Below are 18,910 nucleotides of genomic sequence, written 5' to 3'. Positions count from 1 at the left end.
CTGTGCGGCGTCCGCAGTGATGCGGGCTCTGCACCGGTCTGTCATGGTGAAAAAGAAGCTGAGCTGTAAGGCAAAGCTCTCAATATACCAGTCGATCTATGTTCCTACCCTCACCTATGGTCATGAACTATGGGTAGTGACCGAAAGAACGAGATCGCAAATACAAGCAGCTGAAATGAGTTTCCTCTGCAGGGTGTCTGGGCTTTCCCTTAAAGATAGGGTGAGAAGCTCAGTCATCCGGGAGGGGCTCAGAGTAGAGCCGCTGCTCCTCCGCGTCGAGAGGAGTCAGATGAGGTGGCTCGGGCATCTGATCAGGATGCCTCCTGGACACCTCCCTGGTGAGGTGTTCCGGGCACGTCCAACCGGGAGGAGGCCCTGGGGAAGACCCAGGACACGCTGGAGGGACTATGTCTCCCGGTTGGCCTGGGAACGCCTCGGGATTCTCCCGGAAGAGCTAGAAGAAGTGGCCAGGGAGAGGGAAGTCTGGGCATCTCTCCTCAAGCTGCTGCCCCCACGACCCAACCTCAGATAAGTGGAAGAGGATGGATAGTTTATATTTTTTGCTTGCTAACATAATAGCATTACACCAGAGCAGCTCTTTAACTGTTTCTACTTTTTGCATCTTTTAATCATTTACTCATATCATTTAATCATATCAGACTTGCAGGGCAGTGGGGACTGAAGCCTACCCACTTTAGGTAACTATTGTTTTTAAAATTGTCTCAAGTCGACAGCTGAAATCTTAATTTTACTGTTTCTCAAGTCACTAGTTTTGTGTGTGTCTGCGTGTAGTTTTAGGGAAGTAAACAAATAATGCCAAGAATTGCTCAAACTACTATGGTTGAAAGGTGTTGTTACATCTTAGAAATCAGTTAAAGGCAACCCCCCCCAACATGAAAGCATAAAGTTCCTTAATGGAAACACTTGACTCTTGTGTTCTCTAATAGCAGAATTCCACGTTCACCATCAACAAGTCTCTGGATGATACTTTTAAGTCCAAAATCTAGGCAGGGAAATTTAACATTATAGTTGGTATGCATTTGGTAAAAATTAATCAAACTATGAACTGTTTTCAGGCTTTTAAAAGAGTCTTCTGATATCAATGGTTCAGACCCTCATTTTCTAGACTGCTTCAGGTGGCTGCTATCGTACATATCTAATGTCCTGAGTTTGAATTCTGCCCATGATCGTGGTCTGCGTAGTGCTGTATATTCTCCCAATTTCTAAGTAGGTTATCCTCCTACATCCAAAACATATGCAGGTTGTGTTATTTGGTGATTGTGTGTTTGAATAGGATGTGAGATGGACTGGCCTCTGCCTTGTACTTAGTGCTGCCAGGATAAGTGATGCCTCCCCACAACCCTGAATTGGATTACACTAGTCTGGGAATGTTATGTTATGCACTTTAAATTTGTAGGGTTCCAGCTTTATTATTAACTTATTTTGAAGAACCTCCTTAGCCTAGTTTTTTGATGACCACCTTTACTGCCTGTGACAAATGTATATACAGTATATACAGTGTCACAGTTTGTACTCTTAACCGCCAGGAAGATGCTTTGTATGAATTGAAACTAAAGGCCACTTACTGATGGTAATTCTTAACATTGTTAAAATAGCTGCTTTCAACAGTTCAACTGACAGTGCTGCTACCCTATATCCATAACAACAATGCACATCAATCCATGTGGTATGTTGCAGTTATCTATTTTGATCTAGATTACTAAGTCACTTTGTTAAAAATATCAGATCTGAAGAATTCCAACTTTCTCATAGCACCTGCAAGCTGGAACATTAGAGCAACTGTGACAAGAACCAGCCATTCAGTCCAACAAACATGTTCATCCAGCCACACAGACTCTTCAAAAAACATGAAGGTTTCTAGAGTCCTATTCACCCCCACACTACTTGGTAATTTATTCCATGTGTCTGTGGTTCTTTGTGTGTCTTTCTAATGTTTGTGTAAAATCTGCTCTTAACAACCTTACAATCATTTCTCTCTGGATCTACATTACCACAACACATTTTGGATAATGCACTTACAGAAGAGACATTTATGTATGGGGCACCATGGTGGTGGTACCTTGGTAACCCTACTGCTTCACAGAGTCCAAATTTACATATCTGACTGGCTTTTTCTGCCACATCCCATGGAAGGATAGCTGGCGAATTTAATTTGTCCCAGGATTGGTTGTGCTTGTGTATGCTTCATTGATACTAGCACTACCACAGGCGATTTGACATTTAGGTTGCTGGGAAGCCAAACAAACCATACAAAATAACTATTTTGAGTCTCACCCTACTGCCTAATATTTACATCATAGCCCAAGTTGCATAACATACACTGTTCAAAATATAAAGTTTCAGTATAAACTAAATGTCAGCTACAATAACACATTTAAAAATTCGAAATTAGTACCAAGGACATAAGTACTGTTAACATGATTGCAATGACAAAAAAATGTTTTTTTTTGCTTGTCTACTTATTGCACTTTGGCAAAATAAACACTTTATCTTTTAAATAATTTAGAAAACGTACACATATGGCTTAACACTTGGGGTGCTTCACAATTGGACTGTTTTGAGAGATATGCACGTTAGGTGGAGTGGCAGTGGTAAAAGAGTATGCATGGGTGTGGGTGGGTATTTGCCCTGTGATGGACCGACGCCCTGTCCAGATTGTTCCTGACTTGTGCCCAATGTTTTCTGGATTAGGCTCCAGCTTCCTTGAGACTCTACTCTAGATAAGCAGGTTTAAAAATGGATGTATTAAGGAAAAGTTGAGAGCATTTTAATTTTTTTTATTTAGCTTGTTAAAAAGAGATTAAATGTTTTGTAATGGTGGTGTGTATGACAAGATAGAGGTTTGCTCAAACCACCACACCAGTTTTCTACAGGTGGCACATTCAGACACAAGTCATGAACACATAACTCTGTGTCTGTTTAAATAGCTAGGGACTGACCACTGAAGATCTGTTTTACTGACAGGAGCAAACTATCTGACATGTAAAAGGGGAAATTTCTGAACAGACAATATACAAGTGACTCTCTCAAGCTACATTTCAAAGAGTAAACAAATCCATAATTGAAGTCATACAGAATGCTTTTGTTTGTTTCAAGGGTAGGGTAGGATGGATTTAATTATTGTATTAGTTGATTACTAACATATTTACATTAGCTGTGAAAGAAGTTCGCTTTATTGGGGATTTAAATTAGTAACATTGTGCATCCGTTGTGGGTGCTTGGCCTACTTGGCACCCCTTTAAGCACTGCCTGTATTCATGACCCTGGGCTGATAAGCTGTTTAGAAAATTAATAGACAGATGAATATTAATTCATAGTGGACATTTTACAAACATTGTTTGAGAGGCCTCACTGTATTTTTGTCCTGTTTTTCCACTGCTTGACAAACTTTGTTATTTCTTACAGCTTCGTCACTTGTACAAGCATAGTCTTGTGAAGCCAAATAAATAAATTTAAACATAAGTATAAGCATAGTCTCATGTAGTTCATTTAGTCTCATGTACCGTAGTTCTGCCATGTGAGGAACAGAATTTTAAAACATTTTTTCTTTATTGCACTAAAGAGCATATTGAATGATATCAGTTATAAAAGTGAAACATGTATGTATTACATGGAAATTATTAAAATGTTTATCTTTCAATCCGATCCCCAAGGTTTTTGAACATCAATACTGTACTGAATGAGGCCATCAAAAGTAAGGCAGCTTGAAAACAAGACTGCATTGAGAGCAAGGACAATCCTAATAATAGGGTTTGTGTTAAGACGTATTGTTTGCAATGCTTCATCTGCCATACTGTATCCAATTAGGTTTTCCACAAACATACCAACATTGTTGTAAAGCACTGGAAGATAGAATGCAGATTTCTCCTTGAGCATTAAAAGGGAAATGTAGAGAAAGCTCTAAAAATGGGCTGTTCACATCAAGACAATTTGTCCTCTCCTCTTTTTAAATTCAAATACAAGTTCTAATTTAAAATACTGCATTTTAGTGCTTCACTAGGGAAAAAAACTTTAAACTTTCAAATTTAAAATGCAATAAAACAAATCTAAATGGAAAATGATTTGTTACATGAGCCACTAAGTTGGCTTACTGTATCCAAGAAGCACAATTTAACTCTTTGCTACCAGTTCCATAAATATCCTGCGTGACGTCTTTAAATGTTAAAATTGCAAGTTTATGGTTTGGAACAAGGCCCAGTTTTCTGATCATGCAAGCAAAAAGTACATTTTATATCGCAACAGACCATACCTTACATAAGCAAGCTTTCATATGTCTGGGAATTTCATTTGTCCCTACTGTGAGATAATTTTGTTAATTATACAAAAGACGTACTACAGTAGAAAATAAAACAACACATTCTATACTCTGTGGCAGCTCTGAGTTGAAATAGAGCACTGAATGATGGCTATACTTCTGTAGACCAAGAAGGCCTCACAGTCCATTTCCTTAATGTGGGTTATTCCCTCTGCTTGGTTATCTAATAAAAAATGTATTTCAGAAGTATGAATTATTTCTATTTCAAATAGAATAAAAATAAGCAGCTGCCAATGCTTTTTAAAAGCCCGTCTACAAAGTGCCCAAAGGATACAGGTACTTGTCACCCCAATCCAGCAGTGTGTTTGGAATGTTAAACACTCATTCCAAATTGAAGTACTGTATATCAATAAATCACTTTAGGTTGTTTTTCTTTTATACATTTTCTCTTTTATATTGTAAAATAAATACCTGTAGAATAAGGCCGTGAGCAGAGTTGGGAATCCCCATTTAATCATGGAAAAATCTGGTTGTCCAAAAATAAAAGAAAAAATAAAGGAAGGTAATCTTCCTCCCTTGAGATACAAACAGTTACATTTCCTTTGTTTTTCCAATCGCAGTTCTGGCAGGTGAAGTAACTTGTTCATGGCCACAATGTTACAGTAGTGGGATTTGAACGTACAACCTTAGGGTTTGAAGTCCAAAGTCCTAATCACTTTACACCAATATGTTTTTAATTGCACACCTTAGTCAAATGATAATGATTTCCTATCATCTTCTCATACATTCCCGTAATTGGAAGACAAAGAGTTAGGAAGGTTAGACATAACGTCACAGATCCTCGAGCCTGGGAACAGACACTGGACAGACAGTGCAACCTCCTCTTCTTCAAACCTCTTTCATTTCCTTTTAAATCAACCCCCATAAGACACTTAGGTTATGTCCATGTGCTTAATAACATATACATTAAAGCGGAATATGGCTCACTAAAGGTATTATTATTTCAGGCATTCTTCATTGCATATTGCATATTAAAAATGGTAAGTCTTGCATGTAGGACGCATATATTTTATTTAAAGTCACATACTGAGAATTGTTTTAAAATCTATATAAATTTGTGCCATTTTATTATTGGTATGGGTCTTAGTGAGCTAATTGTGTGCACCCTGTAATAATGACAATATTACAAGCAATGTAACATATGCGATGGAAAAATGTATTATTGGAAAATAGTTTTATTGTTTATTAACTGCACCAATCAGAGAGAGAGAGTAAATGTTATCATCCACTTCATTTAGGGCTACAGAATGATAGAAATGTACACTTCAGAAAATCAAAATCAAAGATAATAATAATTTTAAAATGTTAAATTGCTTTGGTTGCAGCAGCAATGTGAAATAGAAGAACAGCCACCAATTCTCATATGAACAGCAAAAATATGATGACAATAACTGCAACACAATTTTAGTAGGCAGCAGTGCTAATAATAAGGAACAGGCCAACAGCAGGTCTGGGGTCATTGTTGTTTCATACCTGTACAGCAGCTAAGACACTTGGGTACTGAGTAGTGTCAGTGTTTTAAGTTCTGTTGAGACAGACAGTGAGAGCGACAGTTGATGATTTGGAGACTTCTGAGTGGGTTATACTATACAGGTAGTAGTGTTATATAAATGTCAAATGATTACAATAAATTGATATGGCTTATTTTTGGGGTTAAATGCATGGGGGGTTAATGGGGTTAATTTTAAACTCCCTTTTAACTGTTACACATAAATATATCCATTTTACATAAAACATTCAAACACACACGTACTAATTAGTAAACATTTGGTTATTATTTAATGATCCTTAGATCACACATTTGCAAGGAGTATCTGCACAGCTTAAAGCTGAAACCTCACAAGACTTAAAATGTGTAATGCTATGCTGTAATTAGTATGTTGTAATGAGCACTGTGTACTTACCATAAGTATGGATGTAAAAGAATAACATTACTTTCTAAAATGTTCTTAATACCAATTCAGGGCAAGTTGTGCTACATCGATACACACACTAAGACAGACAGACAGACAGAAAGAAAGAAAGAAAGAAAGAAAGAAAGAAAGAAAGAAAGAAAGAAAGAAAGAAAGAAAGAAAGAAAGAAAGACAGCTAAAGATAGTGAGTGCCAATTGTGTTTGTCATGTTAATTGATTCACTTATTTATAGTGTCTTTTTTCTCCACTAGAGTATTAAAGGATTTTCTTTTCTAGGTTGAAAGCATCTTCCTTTTTAAAGGCTATTATTAAAAATAAGTTGAAATGTGATTCTGAAGCATTATGTAATAATGTAACATCAAAGTAAATGATTAAGTATATATTTAAATATATAAAAGCAAAACATAATTTAAAAATGAAAAGGCCATCAAACTACTCAAAGCCAGGAGACTAAAGTAACGTTAGTGCTCATATCACTTAGATTAATATGTTTGACAAAATATTTTTGTTTAACTTAAAATATGATGTACACTGCAGCATGAGGAATAAGAAAATTGCATCATGTAACACAACAAGGAATACCTGCTGCTTTGTGGAACACATGTGAGCTGGCCAACAGATGAAGAGCCCTGTGTTACTGAGCTAGCTGAGTGTGAGCTGTCATGTTATTAGCCATGAAGGTTTAAGTTAAAGCTTCAACAACAGTAGGATTTTATTTTAACTCAAAACAATATACATTTCTGTCCTACATTAATATTGATTTATTCAACTGAAAAAAAACAAAAATATGTATTTAATTCTACCAGAAAAGCTTACATGAAAACAAACAAACAGAAAAATAACATTATCACACACATTAAACCAATTCAGGGTCACTGAAGAAGTAAAATAATTTATCAAAATTTTATCTATACATAAAATTGGAAAAAGTAAAATATTAATATTTTGAAACATAATTCTAGTATAATCAATTAAGAAACATGCTATTCAATATTATAAAATGTACTAAGCAGTGCTAAAAAGAACAAAAAAAATTAACTTACTTCTTTGGAATCAGTGTAAATGTTACTAATGAGGCAAGGGATAATCCATCCATCAGTTTCAAATATTCACATCATAATGACAAATTACATCCATCCATTATCCAACCCGCTATATTCTAACACAGGGTCACGGGGGTCTGCTGGAGCCAATCCCAGCCAATACAGGGCACAAGACAGGAAACAAACCCCAGCTGGGTGCCACACCACCGCAGATAATGACAAATTCTTTAAATCTAATTCTGGGTCATGGAGGGCCAGAGGCTCTCCTGGCAGTATCAAACAGAAGACAAGATGTCTGTTCATCACCAGGCACGTTAATGCACAAACAGACATTCACACTCACATGGGGACAATTTAGAGTCACCAATTAACCCAAATTTGGGATGCCAAAGGAATACTGAAATACATGAATAAAATCTACACAGAAAAAGGGAGAACATGCCAACTCTACACAGATTTTAAGTAATACTATAAAATTATATGAATGTTTTAAAAAATAAACTTTATTCTCTTAAGTAATGTGATAAAGCAATAACAATTATTTGTAATGAGGCATTAAAAGGCATTATTTGACAATGTCACAAAATACATTAACACATAACATATACACCAGGGGCCTCATGTATAACAGCATGCGTAGAAATCACACTAAAACAAGAAAACAAGGCATATGGACAAAAGTTGAAATGCATGTAAGAACAAAAAAATTCACGTGCACAAAACCGTCTGTAAGCCAACTTCCACACACTTCTGCTCCATAAATCCCAGTCAGCATGAAATGTAACGCATGTGCACACACCTGCCCCCCACCCCGACTCCTCCCAGAATTATGCCCCTTTGAATGTGCAAATATACATAAATAGCCCCTTATGTTCAGCATTTTTCATGGGGAGAAACGAATTTCAGCGAATGCAAAGTGGAGGCAACAAAAAATGTACTATTTGTTGGTTTAAGCAGTGGTATAAGTAACAAAAGGACAGTCATGGAGTGATAAGAGTGTAGTGGAGACACTTGAAGGTTCAAGTTCAGAAAGTCGCACAGTGCCAGAAATAAAAAAGAAGTGGTCAGATATCAAACTCGGCATGAAAAGGCAAGTCATAGCCCACTGTCTGAGTGCCATACGGAAGTGTATTAGGGTACAGAGAAAAAAAAAATAGGGACACAGTGAAGATAGAAAGGTCAAAATGTTCACTTTATTCTCGAAATTTCCACTTTAATCTCATAGTTTATTTTGTCATTAAAGTAGAATGTTGTAAACTTCATCATAAAACCGATGTTTAATTTACTAATTTCTCAAATCCCATCGTAACCAAAGTAGCAAGTTAAATGCTTCATATTCTATGTGTTCTATGTGTGGGAATCACTATCTACTTCTTAAATGGGCATCTCTCTCAGGAGCACGCAGGCACTGATCTCCACACAGAGCACATTACATTCATTATATTACAGCTCTCTGAACATTTTAGAATACAATGGAACCTCAGTTCACGACCGTAATGAATTATTATTATTATTATTATTATAATTCGTTCCAAAACTCTGGTCGTAAGCAATTTCCCCCATAGGATTGTATGTAAATACAATTAATCTGTTCCAGACCATGCAAACTGTATGTAAATATATATATTTTTTAAGTTTTTAAGCACAAATATAGTTAATTACACCATAGAATGAACAGCGTAATAGTATACTAAATGTAAAAATATTGAATAACACTGAGAAAACCTTGAACAACAGAGAAAACTAATACTGCAATAGTTCGTGCTATAGCGCTACCAACCGCTCGCTAAAAACACTTTTTTAATGAGTATTAAGCACAGGGGAAAAAATTAACATTTGAAAATATCCGTCATTTAATAAACCACCAAGAAAAGTAACATTGCAACAATGCACGCTACGAACCGATCGCTGTAAACAGAAGTGAAAACAAAAACAAGCCTTCCTACCTTATGTGTCCAGCCCTCTCTCTCGCGCTGCCTGTGTGTGTATCTCTCTCTCGCGCTGCCTGTGTGTGTGTCTCTCTCTCTCGGGCGCCTTTGTGTGTGTGTCTCTCTCTCGCGCGAGCCTGTGTGTGTGTCTCTCTCTCATGCGCGCGCCTGTGTGTGTGTGTCTCTCTCTCTTGCGCGCCTGTGTGTGTGTGTGTCTTTCTCTCTTGCGCCTGTGTGTGTGTGTGTCTCTCTCGCGCGCCTGTGTGTGTGTGTGTCTCTCTCGCGCGCCTGTGTGTGTGTGTCTCTCTCTCTTGCGCCTGTGTGTGTGTGTGTCTCTCTCTCGCACGCCTGTGTGTGTCTCTCTCTCGTGCACCTGTGTGTGTGTGTCTCTCTCTCGTGTGTGTGTGGCGCTCTCTCGTTCTCTCTCTCTTGCTCGCTGCACAGGAAATGCACAGGGAGAGACTGAACACGTACAAACTGAAAAGGAAACTGGCTTGTTTGTATACCGAGTGTATGGTTGTGAACAAGTGCAAAAGTTTGGCGAACTTTTTGGTCGTAAACCGATTTGTACGTATTCCGAGACATTCGTGAACTGAGGTTCCACTGTACTAAGATGTATACTTGATGTCATTTTCATGATGAAATTCATTAAAGCATGTATTAAATATGGGGGCACGTTGGCACAGCAGTAGCATTGAGCTGGGGCCCTGTCCAGGAATTGTTCTTGCCTCAACTGTCTAGGGATTGTTCAAGTCTCCTACAAGATCTTTGCTGGGATGTGCGCAACCCTTGATGAAATAATTTATAGCACCAGTACTGTGTCTGTCAAACATACCAACACCCAATTCCTGTCCTTCTGTTTTCTTTCTCCACGTAATCAATCGTCACACAATAAGCTCTGTAAGCTTAAGCTGTAAGCTTATAACGGTGATATTCAAAACCTTTAAGGAACACTGAAAAATCTTCATAATACATGTTTAATTATTCCATCCATCTATCCATCCAGGGTCGCGCCAGTCCCAGCAAGCATGCAGCACGAGGCAGTAACAATCCCTGGACATGGTGCCAGCTCATCAACCACTGCCCCACCATGCCCCCACATGTTTAATTATTAACAGTATATATTATTTAAATTAACAATTTATCTGTATAATGTAATGCACATACTTATTGCATTTCATCCTAAAAATGATATCAAGTATCAAGTCCTAGTATTCTAACAGCTCACACCTTCAAGTGGATAGCACTTGGAAATCTAAATTGACTTAGAAGCCAGTCATCATCATCTGTAAATATGCACTCTCTTCTGTTGAATTACAATGAAATTCAATATACAAATCCTCCATAAACTTATTTCCTATAAAATGATAAAATAATAATAACAATAATGATAAAAAATTATGAAAAATATAAATTATGAAAGCATAAGTACAATAAACATGTAAATGTTGTACAACGCAGATAGTGCAAATGGTTAATAAAGTGGCTCAGGTTGTGCAATGTTACAGTTGTATTGCAAGTTTACAGTGAGGTAATTGTAATTATAAGTACAAGCAGTTCTACCAGGAGAACTTGATGGACTAATTGACTGAGTTTATAGATCTTGAGATAAAACTGTTCCTGAGCCTCAAGGTCTGTGCAGGAAAGGCTATAAAGCATTTGCCATACTGGAGATGTTCAAATAGACTGCGGCATGGCTGAGTGGAATCAATGCAGATGCTGGTGGCTTTCTTGAGGCAGCATGTGCTATAAATGTCATCCAGGGCTGGAAGCTGTATCTCGATAAATCCTCTGCACTCTCAACACAACTCACTGTAGAGCTTTCTGATCAGCTGCTGTGCAGCTATGATACCACACTCATATACAATGGGTTGAAATACTCTTGAGTGGTGCACTGAGAATATTAACGCTAAAGTAGCTATGGTATTTGGAATAGCTTGGCCATTTCATGCACCATTTTATTGTTACAGGTTGATTACAATCAGGTGTCTTAAATTTATACATGATATGTGGTTAATTTCAGTGTATTTGATAAAGCCCGTATCATGGATGTGAATTTTAAAAACAAAGGGAAACCACACATGAACAGTAGGACTGCTTTGACGCTGGGTGCCCACTTTGGGCAAATTTAGAGTCACCAATAAACAACTAGTATATCTTTTGTGTTGTGGAAGGAAAAGCAGAATACCTGGAAGAAACCATACAGCCAAAGGGTAGAACATGCAGACTCTACACAGACAACAACCAGGAGTGAGCTTTGAACCCAGAGTGCTGGATCCATGAGGCAGCAGCTGTACTGTGCTGCCCTGTTTTGATATTAATGTTGGTGTTAAATCATTTCTTTATAGAATATACAAAATACAATGAGTGTAAATGATAATGAAGTTTAATTATTTACATTAATTTGTAAACAAGAAGCTGAAGCATTAGGGAGGGACGGATGGACGTACAGACAGACAGATGATTTGTCCCTACAGAGAATGTTATCTTTTTACCAAAGCTCAATAAATAAGTAAGTAAATAACTACATAAGACCTATAACAAAACAAACACAACAATTACTAAAAAAGAAAGCAAATTCTGACTTAGCTAAAGATACAAAGATAAAAAGAGCAGTCACAGTGAGGCATTAGAAAAATGTAATACAAATACTGCACACAAAATTACAATTACAATTTGGAATATATTGATTTAAAAATATTTTCATTATGATTAATGTTCCAGTACATTATCACTGCAATAGAAATATGTCAATTATTATAAAAAAGAACATAAACATTTTGTTAAAAAAAAATCAGAAAGAAAATAATTACCAATACAAATGTGACCTTATTTTAAATATTTAAAGATGGATGTTTACTAAAGGAATGCAAATAAATATTACAGGAATTTAAAGGACAAAATTACAAATTTGAAGAAGAAACAAACACTGGAAGTAATATAAGGATATACATTTAAAATGAATTAATTCTAAATTAAACATTTGTCTTTTCTGCGGTGGACTGGCGCCCTGCCCGAAGTTTGTTCCTGCCTTGCGCCCTGTGTTGGCTGGGATTGGCTCCAGTAGACCCCCGTGACCCTGTGTTAGGATATAGCGGGTTTGATAATGGATGGATGGATGGATGGACATCTGTCTTTTATAATATACTAGCCATTTAACCTCAGGTAACAGAATACAATTAAAAATATTTGATATTTCTTGCCCAACATGTACTTTCAGTGTTTCTCATATGCCCTTCCTCAGCACTTTTTTGTTTCTAAACCTTCTTTGCCCGGTGCTCACTCTCTCGAGTGTGTTGCTGTGAAGCCTGATTCTTAGACTCTTGCCATTTTGAGGTGCCTTGTTCAAATCCTGTCCAGTTTTAAAGTTCCAGTCTTTGAAGGCAACTCTTGGCTTGCCTCCAACACCTTCACTCCTCAATGTGTGTCTCAACCTCTCTTTCCCAGCACTGCCTCTTCTAACCGCATAATCAACGGTAAACTGACCAATCAAATTGGTCAGAGGGACCGGACACACACACAGACCATAGCATTTTTTTTATATAGTAGATAGATAGATGTCCTCTGTTTGATAAGTTATACTTCTGGTTATACTATTTATAAATATGTACACAGCTTAATTAAATATGTGAAGTTGCACAATAATAAAATATTATTTACAAAACTATAAAAAATCTAGCAATAATAGAAATCATTATACTATCAAAACCAATGCAACATTTTTTCCTGAACATATTATAAAAACATACTGACATTATCACAAAGCTTTCTGCCTACTCCTTTCACTTTGGTGTTCATTTTACAGATGTCCAAGATGCCCAATAAGCTAATTTATGTAGAAGATTCATAAATAACATTTATAAATACAAGTGAGAAACAAAACATAGTGATGCATATTTGTTTACTGCATATAAACTGACACCCCATCCTGGGTTGCTTTGTGCCTGAGGGCACTTGGGCAGGCTCCAGATTCACATGGCCCTAAATCAAAAGAAGATGACTCAGGTAACAGATGGAAATGCATTGATCATAGAATAATATAATCATATGTAATTGTAGCTAGATTATGCAATTAATTTAAAAACCTTTATTTGATTTCATTATTTAGTATAGCACCTTTAAAGGTGCATGTCACCCCAAAGCATTTTTCTTTCACAGTCTTCACAGAGATGCATGTGTACAATTCGAGCATGGGCAGGATTTGTACAGTTTTGGCAGTCAGAGAGAGAGCTAGTACGGAAATGTAGGCATGCAACACTAAGTTCACACCCATAACCCACTAGGCCATTATTCACTATTTATTACTAACTGGAAAAGTGGGTTAGAAAATGGGTACATTTCCAGTCTGGGTGGAGTGAATATTTCAGTTTAATCCACTTTTGGCCGCACACTGTGAACAATAAATGTCTGTCTCTCTCCAAATTGATTATCTGGTTGTTTTTGTACTTTACTCCATTGTACTTTTAAACAGAAAGGTATTAACCAGCAGCACTATACTTCTGAATAAAAGACCACTTTTACTAGTATCATCAAAAATGCAGATTTGGGAGATCCTAGTATTTGGGGGATGGTCCATCTCTGTAGGCTGTTTTCGGCAGAGAGAGAAACCTTTTATACAACAAGCTGATTTGGTAAGTGTGTAGTAAAAAAGCACCTCAAACCAATACAGATAGAGCTCTTCTAGCACATGATGACAGTGAAATCACTATATTAATTGTGAACAATTCAGGTTTGGTCATAGGTGCAGTTATTAATGAAGTCAACCTTGTTAACAATCTGTTGATTAACTATCTGTTACACAGAGACAAATCAAGAACTTCCAGTGTTTACAAACCTAAGCAACTGTTTCATTCTCTTGAAGAAAATAAAGATGCTGTCTTTTCATCAGCACTTTCCTCCCATACCACACACTAGAAAAATCAACCCAACCTGACTATCCAGCAGTGGCTGACAGCTGGCCTCCATGCAGAGATAGACAATCATAAGAATGCTAAGAACACCATGTCTGAGCGGATTTATGTATTATTGTTAGAGTAAACCTGCGTAGTGTGATATGTCATATGATCCTTGATTAAAAGATTTAGTTCTGTATATTCATCATATTCATATACTCATCTGTTCAGGAAGGCTTTTAGCTCTACTTGACTTTATTACCCTTCTCTCAGTTTACTTCTCTGTCAAGATTCTCATGTAACCTGTATGCGTGTGTGTGCTAGACCACCAATGATGTTGTCCGTTTTTTTTTTTTTCTGAATTCACTGTTGTAATCTTCTTTACTTATTTATCTGGTTTGTGCAATGCTATATACTGTATACCCTGCCGTTCTTTATTATATTCTGTAAGTGCCTTGAGCATGGGAAAGGCGCTATATAAATAAAATGTATTATTATTATAATTATTATTATTCCCCACCACAACTTGTGGAGACTTCATGAGATTCATTACACACAGAGTGATATATTTCAAGTGTTCATGTCTTTTCATTTTGCTGATTATGGCCTACAGGTATTGAAAACTCAAAATTCACTATCTGAGAAAATTAGAATATTACATAAGACCAATAAAAAAAATGATTTTTAATACAGAACTGTTGGCCTACTGAAAAGTATGTCCATGTACGCACTCAGTACTTGGTCAGGCTCCTTTTGCATGAATTACTGCATCAATGTGGCGCGGCATGGAGGCGATCAGCCTGTGGCACTTCTGAGGTGTTATGGTAGCCCAGGATGCTTTGATCGCTGCCTTCAGCTCGTCTGCATTGTTGGCTCTGGTGTCTCTCATGTTCCTCTTGACAATACCCCATAGATTCTATATGGGGTTTAGGTCAGGTGAGTTTTCTGGTCAATCAAGCACAGTGATATCATGGTCATTAAAGCAGGTATTGGTACTTTTGGAACTGAAATAAATTAACTTTTCGATGATATTTTAATTTATTGAGATGCACCTGTATTTCACTGTAACTGCAACTCTCGTTATCATATAAATGTCAAAATGTTAGCCATAGACAGCAGAAGGAATTCAGAGGCTCTGATGCATCTATCTATTATAAAAAGAAATCCCGTCCTTTGTCCTGATAGTCTACGATACGTGATCTTTCTCGGAAGATAATTTAAAGACCCGCAAGACGAAAGAGACCTGCCACGGTGCATCTCACGGGAACATAGAACGAGAGTCTGGCAAGACACACCCTACTTACAAGCAATATCAAAAAAAACAAATCAGTGGTGTAAAGGCAGTCATGCAGCACACACAGCTCCAGGACTCTCAGTGCATATAAAGTGTATAAGGTCAATACGGTAGAAATGAATAGGGTAGAAATGAAATGAATAGGGTAGAAATGAAACGTCAATGATTAAACGAAGAAGAAAGAAAAGCACGGAGAAAAGAGACTCAAATGCGTTGGACAGAAAAAAGAGCAAAAAAGAATAATCGAGGTGCAAATTCAGAAAATGCGGAAAGTAATTATCAGCCTTGAACAAGTGGAACTGAAAAAAAGCACGTCCAATCCGGCTCAGAATTAAATGACAGTGAGTAAAAGACAAAGTAGAACTTCATAAAGACGTTTACAAACGTTGGCGCTAAACACATGCAGAGCAGGTTAGAGACTATGAAGCCAGGGAAATTAGAAAGGCAAAAAAAAAAAAAATGTTGGCGCTATATACATGTGGAGAAAGTTAAAGGATACGAAAGTAGGAAAATTAGAAAATATAAAAAAGTAAAGATCGCAGTAGCGCAAACAAACAAACTGCCTCATTTAACTATGCACCAGTCTAACTTTGGTTTTGCACAATAATCACTACACTATTGCACCTTAACACTTAATTCTACTTTATTCACATAATTTTACTTATTTATTATGTTCTACTATACTGTTACCTTTCAATCTATGACTTTTTGTTAATCTAACTGATATTCTTCTAACTTTGCACAGCTTTTGATAAGCGGATCAGGATGCATTTCACTACGTGTTGTCCTGTATAACTATGCATGTGACAAATAAAGAATCTTGAGAATTTCAAAAATGGAGTTTACTGCACGTGCATGTATTGGTTATTTTGTTAATGTATATATATTTATCTGTCTGCTTATTTAAAAATCTAAATTTATCCCAGGTGTCAAAAACGTTCTGTCTAGCTCTTGTACAAAAACCTAGACAAATGCTGGGGTATCACCTTGGTAAACCAATGTACTTTTGGAACTGTGAGAGGAAAATAGCAGGACTTTACAGACAGGAGTCCAATGCAGAACTCTACTTACTTTGTTACTTTGTAAAAAAAAATTATTAAATGCTGATGATGTAGATCGTTTTGTCTATGCTGAAATTCCAAACAGTGAAACCTATCCTGACCTCATTAAAAAGATTCAGCATATTGAGACTCGCAAGATTACAAATATTGTTTTTACAGAAGTCCTGAAATAAAAGTGAAACTAATGAAATAGCAACAAATCAAATAAAAAACAATCTTAAAAGTGTGTATCCGGAAAACCAAATACGGGGGTTGGCAAGTGAAGCCCCCTAGTCTTTCTTAAGCAAAGCATTACCCATGCAGTGCCAGGAAAATTGGGTTCAAATTCCTGTCCAATTTTTATCCATGTGAAGTTGGCATGACAACAGGAGTTTTCATCCCAGGTTTTACAAAATGTGTTTGGATGTGCGTTAGGCTGGCAAGAAACTCGAAATTGGCCTGACGTGATTGTGGGTGCGTGTTTAAGTGTGCCATGTTGTGAGCTTGTGCTCCATCATGTACCTAATACCACCCGTGAATATGTTCTGGCCTCCTGCATCCCTGCATCTGCATCATAAGTAAATTAGAAAATGAATGAATGAATATATTCACCCTATAAACCTTTATATGGCATACACAGAATTTTTGTTGCTGTAAATGTGGTTGACAGTTGATAGATTGATATGAAAGTTACTATTTACCTTAAGATAGATAAAATAGTGTATTTTAATGACTAAGGAAATGGCCTGTAACCCACTACTGACTCACCATTGAAAACTGGACAAGTCACTTCTCTTGTCATTGCTCACAACTGTGGAAATTTAAACCTGTGCAATTGTGACTTGTAAGCTGTTTGACAGTGATGCTAGTAATGTGTGATGAGGACTCTATTGCATAAGCACCAGCTCTACCAGTCGTCAGTCTGCGGCCTGATTCAGCACTACTGACTTTTATTTACCAGCTTGTCTACATTGCACTCCCTAATCATTGCCTCTTTAGACTTAATCCTGCTCAGATTGGATATATTCACATTTTTGATACTGTGGAATAATTGCTGGTATTTATTGCTGCTGCCTTGCTTAATGTTTTTTTTCTTTCACAAAAGTAAACTTTCATTTACACAGTACAAAATACAATGCGCAAAGCAACTTTTTCATGTTCAAAGCTCATACCAATTATATTTTCTCTCACAGATGAATTACAATTCCTATTTTAGCATATCCAGTTCCATGACACAGTATAACAAAAACATTCTTGTTGAAAAACCTTCATATTCCCGTTCTTTCTTTTTATAACTAAAATCATCTTCTTTCCAAAATATAGGAAAAACGTCCATTATACATTCTTTTATCTGTGATTACTATGCTTTGTCCTTTATTACAGTTTCATCTTTGATGCTGCTGCACCAGTTGGGACTAACAACAAATACTTTATTTTGTACTGTAAGGTATACTGAAAAAGAATGGAGTTCAATGATTTAATTGTGAATTGGACAGATGTTTGTAAGTAAACTGAAACATTCACAAACTGGAATAAGAGATGTGGAATTAAATTTAAATGCTTTTTGCATGGAGAGCACGATTAACTACAGGGAGTTCTGACCTTTTAGTATAGCTACAGTAAATAAACAACGAATGTAATGTACTGAGAGCATGTAGAACCCTATAACCAGTCAAAAAGGAAAATCCTTACATTTATTTTAAAACTGGTATTATTAAACCTTTTAGTGTAATCCATAAAACAGTGGAACAGTTTGTTTAAAATTCAGTTAAGACACCGTTAGAATAAATTTCACCTAGTGATACAAAAGTCGCAATTCATATAAAGCAAAGTGTCCAGTTAAGATCATCAGAAGCTACACAATGTTTTTGAATTAACTGCATAATTTAAAAGAGTGCCCAATAATAACATGGAAGTATGAATTTCTCTGAATTCCATTCTTATTATCCTGATGCTACCACTACCATCAATCTGTATTTATTTTTGATAGCACCTTTCATAAAATACACTTTCACAAGGGGAACTGGAGAGTTGAACAGGCAAACTGAAAGTCAACTCATCTTCCTTTTAATGAAGACTACACAAAAATACATTAGCTACAGTACTGTAGTGTGCAGCGCTTGCACCCTGGCTTGACTGCTCCCTGTTTGCGTGTTCATAGTGTTTAAGTGAGTCGCTCATAATCCAGGTAAGCAATAAAAGTGGCCTTGTGAAAGTGAACGTGTGGTGCCATCTGGGAATATTTCCCTCTAGTAGGGATAGCCCAGAGTTGCGAGTTTAGCCATTCGAGGCAGGACTGGGGAGCGGCTTGGATGAGTAGCTGATTACTCTTCAGCACTACATAACCATGGGGAACCCAGTGTTAAATGACTAATCAATGGCCTGGTGACTCCTGGGGAAAATGCCAACTCTCTGTACCCCTTCTCTGAGAACAATGGATATAGAAAAGAAATGGCTGGGTGT

Source organism: Erpetoichthys calabaricus, chromosome 16 (genome assembly GCF_900747795.2).
Source record: "Erpetoichthys calabaricus chromosome 16, fErpCal1.3, whole genome shotgun sequence".
NCBI lineage: Eukaryota > Metazoa > Chordata > Cladistia > Polypteriformes > Polypteridae > Erpetoichthys > Erpetoichthys calabaricus.
The sequence above is the reverse complement of the archived record's forward strand: the minus strand, read 5'-3'. Positions refer to the sequence as shown.